The sequence below is a fragment of the Scyliorhinus torazame genome, chromosome 24 (assembly GCF_047496885.1).
Source record: "Scyliorhinus torazame isolate Kashiwa2021f chromosome 24, sScyTor2.1, whole genome shotgun sequence".
In the NCBI taxonomy this organism is placed as follows: domain Eukaryota; kingdom Metazoa; phylum Chordata; class Chondrichthyes; order Carcharhiniformes; family Scyliorhinidae; genus Scyliorhinus; species Scyliorhinus torazame.
In genome coordinates, this window is record NC_092730.1 from 44,435,646 (window position 1) to 44,447,976 (window position 12,331).

A 12,331-nucleotide genomic window follows, 5' to 3' on the forward strand; every position below is an offset into this window, starting at 1 on the left:
CAGAGGTCAGAGGTAGGTTCTTTACGCAAAGAGTCGTGAGGCCGTGGAATGCCCTACCTGCTACAGTAGTGAACTCGCCAACATTGAGGGCATTTAAAAGTTTATTGGATAAACATATGGATGATAATGGCATAGTGTAGGTTAGATGGCTTTTGTTTCGGTGCAACATCGTGGGCCGAAGAGCCTGTACTGCGCTGTATTGTTCTATGTTCTATTTGTTATATATCACAGATACATAGTGAGGGTAAAATACACACACACCTGTAAGAGTAAAATATGTGTTATATATCACAGATACATAGTGAGGGTAAAACACACACACACCTGTAAGAGTAAAATATGTGTTATATATCACAGATACATAGTGAGGGTAAAACACACACACACCTGTAAGAGTAAAATATGTGTTATATATCACAGATACATAGTGAGGGTAAAACTCACATTCTCTCACTTACACACTCTCACTCACCAGTACCTGAGCAGTAAGCAGTAAAAGCTGTTATACATCACAGAGAGACAGCGACAATAAACACACACACACTCACTCATATACTCACACACACACTCCCAAACACACTGTCTCACTCACACACACACTCCCAAACACACTGTCTCACTCACACACACACTCCCAAACACACTGTCTCACTCACACACACACTCCCAAACACACTGTCTCACTCACACACACACTCCCAAACACACTGTCTCACTCACACACACACTCCCAAACACACTGTCTCACTCACACACACACTCCCAAACACTGTCTCACTCACACACACACTCCCAAACACACTGTCTCACTCACACACACACTCCCAAACACACTGTCTCACTCACACACACACTCCCAAACACACTGTCTCACTCACACACACACTCCCAAACACACTGTCTCACTCACACACACACTCCCAAACACACTGTCTCACTCACACACACACTCCCAAACACTGTCTCACTCACACACACACTCCCAAACACACTGCCTCACTCACACACACACTCCCAAACACACTGGCTCACTCCCAAACACACTCCCAAACACACTGTCTCACTCACACACACACTCCCAAACACACTGTCTCACTCACACACACACTCCCAAACACACTGGCTCACTTACACACACTCCCAAACACACTGTCTCACTCCCAAACACATTCCCAAACACACTGTCTCACTCACACACACACTCCCAAACACTGTCTCACTCACACACACACTCCCAAACACACTGTCTCACTCACACACACACTCCCAAACACACTGTCTCACTCACACACACACTCCCAAACACACTGTCTCACTCACACACACACTCCCAAACACTGTCTCACTCACACACACACTCCCAAACACACTGTCTCACTCACACACACACTCACAAACACACTGGCTCACTCCCACACACACTCCCAAACACACTGTCTCACTCACAAACACACTGTCTCACTCACACACACACTCCCAAACACACTGTCTCACTCACACACACACTCCCAAACACACGGTCTCACTCACACACACACTCACAAACACACTGTCTCACTCACACACACACTCCCAAACACACTGTCTCACTCACACACACACTCCCAAACACACGGTCTCACTCACACACACACTCACAAACACACTGTCTCACTCACACACACACTCCCAAACACACTGTCTCACTCACACACACACTCCCAAACACACGGTCTCACTCACACACACACTCCCAAACACACTGTCTCACTCACACACACACTCCCAAACACACTGGCTCACTCACACACACACTCCCAAACACACTGGCTCACTCACACACACACTCCCAAACACACTGGCTCACTCCCACACACACTCCCAAACACACTGTCTCACTCCCAAACACACTGTCTCACTCATACACACACTGTCTCACTCACACACACACTGTCTCACTCACACACACACTCCCAAACACACTGTCTCACCCCAAAAACACTGTCTCACTCCCAAACACACTCCCAAACACACTGTCTCACTCACAAACACACTCCCAAACACACTGTCTCACTCACAAACACACTCCCAAACACACTGTCTCACTCACACACACACTCCCAAACACACTGTCTCACTCACACACACTGCCAAACACACTGTCTCACTCACACACACACTCCCAAACACACTGTCTCACTCACACACACACTCCCAAACACACTGTCTCACTCACACACACACTCCCAAACACACTGTCTCACTCACACACACACTCCCAAACACACTGTCTCACTCACACACACACTCCCAAACACACTGCCTCACTCACACACACACTCCCAAACACACTGCCTCACTCACACACACACTCCCAAACACACTGTCTCACTCACACACACACTGTCTCACTCACACACCCACACAGCAGTAAGCAGTAAAATATTCATTATATATCACAGAGAGACAGTGAGGTTAACACATACACACAGATATGACTCTATCTTATAATAATCTTTATTGTCACAAGTAGGCTTACATTAACACTGCAATGAAGTTTCTGTGAAAAGCCCCAAGTCGCTACATTCTGGCGCCTGTTTGGGTACAGGGAGGGAGAATTCAGAATGTCCAAATTACCTAACAGCTCGTCTTTCGGGACAATCGACCTATGAGTGTGTGTAGTAACCTCTGTGATAGTAACCACTGTCTCTCTGCGATATATATTGAATATTCTACTGCTTATTGCTCAGTAACTGGTGTGTGTGAGAGAGAGAGAGAGTGCGTGTGTATGAGAGATGGTGTGAGAGAGAGAGTGTAAGTTTGTGTTAACCCTCACTGTCTCTGTGCTATATAACTCGTATTTCACTCTCTCTCACACATTCTCTCTCACACACACTCATACACTCTCTCATTCACACACACACACCAGTAACTGAGTGGTAAATTATGCTTTATCTTTCACAGAGGGACAATGAGAGACAGTGTGACACACACTCACTATTTCTCTGGCAAACACTAACTCTCACACACACTCACACACACTCACTCTCTCTCACTCCTAGTCCCTCTCTCTCAGACTGCCTCACACATGGACACACCAGTCACTGAGCAGTAAGCAGTTCAATATGTGTTATATATCGCAGAGGGACAGTGAGGGTAAAACACACTCTCGCCACTCTCACACTTAAGTAACTGAGCAGTAAGCAGTAAAATATATTATATATGATAGCCAGACAGTGAGGATAAACACACTCGCACACCAGTAACTGAGCAGTAAAATGTGTGAAATATCACAGAGACAATGAAGGTAAAACACACACACACTCACGCAGACTATTTCTCACACTCGTACACTCTTGCAGACATAGTGACACATTCCCTCGCACACACTTCCTCACACACACTCACATATTCACAAACTTTGATATACACACACTCTTTGACACAACAGTAACTGAGCAGTACACAGTAAAATATGCATCATATATCACAGAGACCGTGATGGTAAAACACACTCTCTCTCTCACACACACCCCAGTAACAGAGCAGCAAGAGTAAAATATGTGTTACATATCAAAGAGTGACAATGTAAAATACAGAGGCTCACTCGCTCACACACGCACTCTCTCACACACCCACTCTCTCTCTCACAAACGCACTCTCACACACACCCACTCTCTCACAAACACACTCACACACACATCCACTCTCTCTCTCACACACCAACTCTCTCACTCACACACACATCCACCCACTCTCTCTCACACACACCCACTCTCTCACACACCCACTCTCTCACACACCCACTCTCTCTCACACACACACACACTCTATCACATGCACCCACTCTCTCTCACACGCACCCACTCTCTCTCACACGCACCCACTCTCTCACACACACCCACTCTCTCTCACACACACCCACTCTCTCTCTCACACACCCACTCTCTCTCTCACACACCCACTCTCTCTCTCACACACCCACTCTCTCTCACACACACACACTCTCTCACACACACCCACTCTCTCTTGCACACATGCACTCTCACACACACCCACTCTCTCACAAACACACTCACACACACATCCACTCTCTCTCACACACACCCACACTCTCTCACACACACCCACTCTCTCTCACATGCACCCACTCTCTCTCACACGCACCCACTCTCTCTCACACGCACCCACTCTCTCTCACACCAACTCTCTCTCACACACCCACTCTCTCTCTCTCTCACACACCCATTCTCTTTCACACGCACCCACTCTCTCTCACACACAGACACCCACTCTCTCTCTCACAGACCCACTCTCTCTCACACACACCCACTCTCTCTCACACACACACACTCTCTCTCACACACAACCACTCTCTCTCGCACACACCCACTCACTCACACACACCCACTCTCTCTCACACACACCCACTCTCTCTCACACACCCACTCTCTTTCACACGCTCCCATTCTCTCTCACACACACCCACTCTCTCTCACACACACCCACTCTCTCTCACACACAACCACTCTCTCTCACACACAACCACTCTCTCTCACACACACACACTCTCTCTCACACACAACCACTCTCTCACACACACCCACTCTCTCTCGCACACACCCACTCTCTCTCACACACACACCCACTCTCTCTCTCACAGAGCCACTCTCTCTCACACCCACCCAGTCTCTCTCACACACACCCACTCTCTCTCACACACACCCACTCTCTCTCACACACACACAACCACTCTCTCACACACACCCACTCTCTCTCACACACACCCACTCTCTCACACACACCCACTCTCTCTTGCACACATGCACTCTCACACACACCCACTCTCTCACAAACACATCCACTCTCTCTCACACACACACACTCTCTCTCACACACACCCACACTCTCTCACACACACCCACTCTCTCTCACACGCACCCACTCTCTCTCACACGCACCCACTCTCTCTCACACGCACCCACTCTCTCTCACACGCACCCACTCTCTCTCACACGCACCCACTCTCTCACACACGCACCCACTCTCTCACACACCAACTCTCTCTCACACACCCACACCCATTCTCTTTCACACGCACCCACTCTCTCTCACACACAGACACCCACTCTCTCTCACAGACCCACTCTCTCTCACACACACCCACTCTCTCTCACACACACCCACTCTCTCTCACACACACCCACTCTCTCTCACACACACCCACTCTCTCTCACACACAACCACTCTCTCACACACACCCACTCTCTCTCACACACACCCACTCTCTCTCACACACACCCACTCTCTCTCACACACCCACTCTCTTTCACACGCACCCACTCTCTCTCACACGCACCCACTCTCTCTCACACACACCCACTCTCTCTCACACACACACTCTCTCTCTCACACACACCAACTCTCTCTTGCACACACCCACTCTCTCTCACACACACACCCACTCTCTCTCTCACAGAGCCACTCTCTCTCACACACACACACTCTCTCTCACACACACACACTCTCTCTCTCACACATAACCACTCTCTCTCACACACACCCACTCTCTCTCACACACACCCACCATTTTCACTTGACTTTAATGTGACAGGTGAGCCTGCTCGGTCCCCACGATCTCACTTGCTTTGTTATTCAATGTTATATTTCTGATAATGACTCCAGCTGATGATTTAAGATCTCACTGCATCCGTTGAAAAAAATTACAGAGCTTTGTCCTGGAACTCGCCCTGCTTACTCTTCAAATGTCTTTGACATTTTGAGGGTTTTAAACTTTCACTTGCCAGTAATTCCCGACATGTAACACCCATGAAATTTGACTCCTGATTGCAGTGGCTCAATTTATAAACCCAACCCACAAATACTCATCATTGTGCTGCTTTGTTCCTGTTTTCAGCTTCTTCATGGGTTGTTCACCAGAGGCCCTGGAGTTCACTCCAGCACTGCTGGCAGCTGCAAAATGGAGGAATCTCTCTCGGGCCCAGAACACGTGATGTCAGCGTACGGGGCGTGTGACCTGCTCGCTGGCGCCGCCTCCGGTGGGAGGACTCCAGAATTTGCTGAACAAAACAGGCCCGGGACAACGCACTGACATCACGAGGAGCCAGTCCAACTTGCTGGGCTCCGGACCTGCGCACTACTTGATAAGAGACACATGCGCGGAATGGCCGACAATCTCAAACGTCCATCATGGTTGGCATTTGTAAACACTAGTCGTGACCATTGGCCATTCCTTCCGCAATCTGGATAACTACCACCCTCCTGAAGCCTTCCCGAGATCCACCCACAGGCCACGACCCTGAGCTTGAAAACCCCGGGCCTATGATATCCTTGTCTCTATTCGCCGAGGCACAGAGTTTAAGAAAAGGCAGGTTATGCTGGAACTGTATAAAACATTGGTTAGGCCTTAGCTAGAGTAATACTCACACTCACACTGTATCAGAGAGTGAGTAAATCCCACACTCACACACTGTATCAGAGAGTGAGTAAATCCCACACACACACACTGTATCAGAGAGTGAGTAAATCCCACACTCACACTGTATCAGAGAGTGAGTAAATCCCACACTCTCACACTGTATCAGAGTGAGTAAATCCCACACTCACGCACTGTATCAGAGTGTGAGTAAATCCCGCACACACTGTATCTGAGAGTGAGTAAATCCCACACACACACTGTATCAGAAAGTGAGTAAATCCCGCACACACTGTATCAGAGAGTGAGTAAATCCCACACTTGCACACTGTATCAGAGTGAATAAATCCCACACTCACACATTATATCAGACAGTGAGTAAATCCCATACTCACACTGTATCAGAGAGTGAGTAAATCCCACACTGTATCAGAGAGTGAGTAAATCCCACACTCACACACTGTATCAGAGAGTGAGTAAATCCAACACACACTGTATCAGAGAGTGAGTAAATCCCACACTCACACAGTGTATCAGAGAGTGAGTAAATCCCACACACACACACTGTATCAGAGAGTGCGTAAATCCCACTCTCACACACTGTATCAGAGTGAGTAAATCCCACACACACACACTGTATCAGAGAGTGAGTAAATCCCACACTCACACACTGTATCAGAGTGAGTAAATCCCACACTCACACTGTATCAGAGAGTGAGAAAATCCCACACACTCACATATTACAAGGCACTCACAGTTCCTGAAGGAATCCCAGTCTCTCTGTGCTGAAGGGTCCCTCTCACCGACAGCCAGGTACTTTTCCCGGTGGATCTTTACACACTGACAAACTGGGACTGGAGACATTCTTTCTGAAATGTATTTCCTGTTTGTAATATGATTGTAATTTGAGGTTTATGATTGGTGCAAAATCCTAATTCTGATTGGTCTGTTTTTTTATCCAGTCAAATAAACAGAATATAACTGGCTGTCCTCATTCTTACAATGTCCAATCACAATCATTCCTTTCCCCATTCCTCATTAGCATAGATGTGAGGCTCTGTCTCTTTAATCAGCGCTCGGAAGAGGTTTGCTTTATTTCTGGGTGAAATTGACGATGGCTGACGAGAAGAAACCAACATCGAAACCAGCTTCCAAGAAGGGAGACAAGAAAGTCATTAAGAAACCGGCAGTAAAGGGCGGCAAGAAGCGGCGAAGGTCGAGGAAGGAGAGTTACTCCATCTACATCTACAAAGTGATGAAGCAGGTTCACCCCGACACCGGCATCTCCTCCAAGGCCATGAGCATCATGAACTCGTTCGTCAACGATATTTTCGAGCGCATCGCGGGTGAGGCTTCCCGCCTGGCCCATTACAACAAGCGCAGCACCATCAGCTCCCGGGAGATCCAGACCGCCGTGCGCCTGCTGCTGCCCGGGGAACTGGCCAAGCACGCCGTGTCGGAAGGGACAAAGGCGGTGACCAAGTACACCAGCTCCAAGTAAAACTGTTCTCAAACTCATCAAAACCCAACGGCTCTTTTAAGAGCCACCCACAATCTCTGGAAAGCTGCCAAACCATCGTTTTTAAATTATTATTAGACTATGAATAGCCAAATCGGTTCAAATAGGGTTTCACTGGAACATAACATCCTGGGCGATGTCCAGTTATCGCCCGGTCGATCTTCGTGCCTTGAAAATAAGTCTCCTCATTTAGTGACTGCTCGGTGTCCCTGTGTCTTTGGTTTCTGACTTGGTCATATTCGGTCCCTGTCGCTAGATTTGGAGAGACAATAGAACTCCAAAACCTCCCTTTCAATTTGTGTTGAGGTTTCCAAAAACCTCCCTTTCTCTTTCAGGCTTCCTCAATAATCGATCAGTTTATTGAGAGCACACCAGTGTTGTGGGAAAACTCCATTTCAATACTGACACGAGCTCCAAATTGCTCACTCCACTTTTAACACTGAAGTAGTCTACAATATGGAATTTTTAAAATAAGGTTTGTAGTTGGCTGTGAATTAGACATTCTGTCTGCGGCTGAGAGCGTTTTAAACAGCAGCCAGATTAAACTCGATTGGACTCCAGATTGAAAAAATCTGTGGAGACAGTTTCGGATTAAATGCCCCTTTTATAAATCCGAAACTTTTCCACAGATTCTCCCAGACATGCTGAGTTTATCCAGCATTTCTCTTCAATTCACATTTGCAGCATCCACATTTACTCCACTTTTAACACTGAGGAAGCGGGAGCAGTCTACAATGGGAACAAATGTTATAGTTTGCAGATGGCTCTAAATTAGACACTGCCGACGGCTGAAAGCGTTTTAAACAGCAGCCGGATTAAACCTGTGGAGACAGTTAACGTTTCGGATCTAAACGTCCCTTCTACAGATCTTAAACGTTTCTCTCCACAGATTCTCCCAGATATGCTGAGTTTTTCCAGCATTTTCTCATTAATTCACATTTGCGGCATCCGCATTATTTTGCTTTAATTTATTTTGGGTTTGTTCTGTTAGAGAGAAAACCCGAAATCAGAAACTGACCGATAAAGGGAAACTAGACTCGGGAAAGAGAGAAAATCCAACAATCTTATACTCAAAACTCAAATGATTTATTCACATGTTTTACGGTCCCTGTTCAATTTTATCTCTTTTATCTTTTCGCGCTCTTTTAAGCTTTAAAATAAATATTCGGTTGGAATCTGAACATTTGGCGCCCAAACCTTCCGCCCTCAGCACCGTGGAGTCTCCTGATTGGTGCTTCAAACAGACATCTGATTGGTCAGTTTGTGCCAGGCTCCACAATGTTGTTCAGATAACCAATCAGCAATGTGTGCACCGCCACTCCTCCTGAAGCGAAGTGAATGTGGGGGTGCTGCCTAATATCCAGGCCGTGCTGCTGCCCAAGAAAAGCAGCGCTGCCGCCGGCAAGAAGTGAAGCGACCATTCTTTAATCTAATAACACAAAGGCTCTTTTCAGAGCCACTCACTTTATCTGAAAAAGGGTGACCTGTTCTCGATCCGCTTCGTGCCGTGTTTGTGAGAATTTCCCAGGTTTCCGGCTGGAATGAGCTTCCCCTGTGTGGTTGGTATTTACCGGGGGACGGCAGTTTTTAGCGGGCAGGCTTTCCTAAACAGACCATTTATGTGCAATGGGTGAGCGGGGTTTCAGATTTCATTCCCGCTCTCATTACAATGTTCACTATGTGCGGTTCAGGTCTGACTTGGGAGAAAGCTTTTGTGATTCAGACTCTACAGCAGGTTCATGTCGCCTTGTAATGTGAAAAGAGAGATCAATGATGGGAAATATTGGTCTATTTTAACGCTACACTGCCTCCTTACTCGTAAACCTGCTCGGTACATTATGCTGCTGCCATTCTCAGGTCAGTGCTCTCAATGTGAGGATTTGGGCGGCTCTTAAAAGAGCCTTTGGGTTTTGTTAAATTGTCAAATGGGTTTCCTCAGCCGCCGAATCCATAGAGAGTGCGGCCCTGGCGTTTGAGAGCGTAAACCACATCCATGGCGGTGACGGTCTTGCGCTTGGCGTGTTCAGTGTAGGTGACCGCGTCCCTGATCACATTCTCCAGGAAAACCTTCAGCACCCCGCGAGTCTCCTCATAGATCAAACCCGAGATGCGCTTGACGCCGCCACGGCGAGCCAGGCGGCGGATTGCTGGTTTGGTGATGCCCTGGATGTTATCACGAAGCACTTTGCGGTGCCGCTTTGCTCCGCCTTTGCCCAGTCCTTTGCCTCCTTTTCCTCTGCCAGACATTATGCTTCTTGAGTCAAATCGCTGCTGAATGAGACGAGCTGCTGCTCTTTCCTTTATTATACAGCCCGCCCCGACCTGACTGAGAGAGAGAGGCGGGGAGCAGACCGAGTGACAGACAGAGCAGTGAAATGTCTTTGATCATCCAGCTCCTCCTCCTGCCTGCTCCAACCCACATTTTATATTCCAAACAGAAGTGAAAAGAGGGCGCTGAACAACACGTACAAACTGCAACATGATGGGCTGCACAGTGGTCAGCACTGCTGCCTCACAGCGCCAGGGACCCGGGTTCACTCTGACCCTGACATTCTGTGTCTGTGTGGGTTTCCTCCCACAGTCAAAGATACGCAGGTTCGGTGGATTGGCCATGCTAAATTAGTCCTTTGTGTCTCGGCGTGTGTGTTAGGTGGAGTTGCGAGGGAGTGTGCCTGGGTAGGTTTGCTCTTTCAGAGAGTCGCTGTGGACTCGATGGACTGAATAGCCTCCTGCACTGTAGTAATTATATGGGAAGGATCTCGGTGTTGTTGGACGTGGTGCAGGTCTGGCCCATTCCCCAGTCCTGCGCGCAGCAGTCACCCGAGCCATCATCAAGTTCATCTGGAGATCACAGGGACCCATATACAAACAGAAGGGACAGCATGTACAAATCTCTGGATAAGGGAGGGAGACACATACCCAAGGCCGTCCTCCCCCTGATAGCCACCTTTGTCTGTGGCTACATCAAGCTGTGCGTGGACCCCCAGTACACAAGCACCAAGTGTCACTACGTACTGAGGTTCTACCTGTCCCCGGTGTTACGAACGATGGGTCTGGCCTCATTGCCGCAGGATGCTCTGGTAGTTGGACCATATCGTAACACCTGTCCCTCATGGAAACATTTGTTCAGGAAAACACCTTTGACCACAAGGCGATCAAGCAGTGGTCTGCACGTAATGTCCTCGAGGCCCTTAGGGAAAAAGAGATGGTGGATCATGTCAGATGGTTCCCCTGAGCGGACTCTCAGAGGCATCTGGCAGATCATCTCATCACCAGAACTTTTAAACAAGCACCAAGCCCCAGCTTGGCTGGTGGTGAGCAGGACTCTCCCGGCAGATCCTTCCTGCACTCCCGAAGTCTCAACGCCGTCACACGCTGCCCTCGAAGTGGCTGGGAAGGGGGGGGGGGGGGCGGGGCGCGAAATGGTCACTCGCCTCCATGTGGAATGTGCCTTTCCAAATAAGGTCTGGAGAGTGAAAGTTCATGGATGACACCAAGGTTGGTGGAGTGGCAGAGAGTGTTGAGGATTGTCAGAGGATACAGCAGGACATACATAGGATGGAGACTTGGGCAGAGAAATGGCAAATGGAGTTTAATCTGGACAAACGGGAGGTAATGCATTTTGGTAGGTTTAACATAGAGGGGAAATATACCGTAAATGGCAAAACTCTTAGGAATATAGAAAGTCGGAGAGATCTGGACACGCAGGTCCACAGATCTTTGAAGGTGGCAATGGAAGTGGACAAGGTCGTCAACAAAGCAGACGGAATGCCAGCTTTCACTGGACGGGGCATTAAGTAAAAAACTGGCAAGTTATGCTACAGCTGTATAGAACCTTGGTAAGGACGCACTTGGAATATTGTGCACAATTCTGGTCGCCACCTTACCAGAAGGCTGTGCAGGCTTTGGAGAGGATGCAGAGGAGGTTTAACAGGCTGTTGCCTGGTCTGGAAAGTGAGCTTTATGGAGAGGCTGAATAGACTCGGACTGATTTCATTAGAAAGACGGAGATGTGATCTGATAAAGGCCGACCAAATTATGAGGGGCATGGATAGAGTGAATGGGCAGGCAATCTTTCCCAGGGTGGAGGGGCCAGTCTCCAGGGGGCATAGATTTAAGGTGTACAGGGTAAAGTTTACAGAGGATGTGCGAGGCAGGTTTTTTACGCAGACAGTGGGGAGAGCATGGACCGCGTTGCCAGGGGAGGTTGTGGAAGCAGCTACATTACGGCGGTCAAAAATCATCTTGACAAACACATGGATCGGATGGGTAGAGAGGGATACGGCACAAGGAAGTGCTGAGGGTTTTGGCAAAGTTTGGTATCATGACCGGTACAGGTTTGGACGGCCGAAGGTCCTGCTCCTGTGCTGTATTGTTCTTTGTTTGAGAGATGCAGT

At 48.3% G+C, this 12,331-nt stretch overlaps 1 long non-coding RNA gene across 1 annotated transcript in view; it reads left to right on the top strand.

The window, feature by feature from the left end:
• Positions 1–7,411, top strand: part of LOC140400033 (uncharacterized) — an 86,622-nt gene extending 79,211 nt beyond the window's left edge. The window contains exon 3 of the long non-coding RNA XR_011937989.1: positions 5,897–7,411. This is a non-coding gene — a long non-coding RNA (uncharacterized lncRNA). The remainder of the gene's footprint in view (positions 1–5,896) is intronic.
• Positions 7,412–12,331: the final 4,920 nt, after the last annotated feature.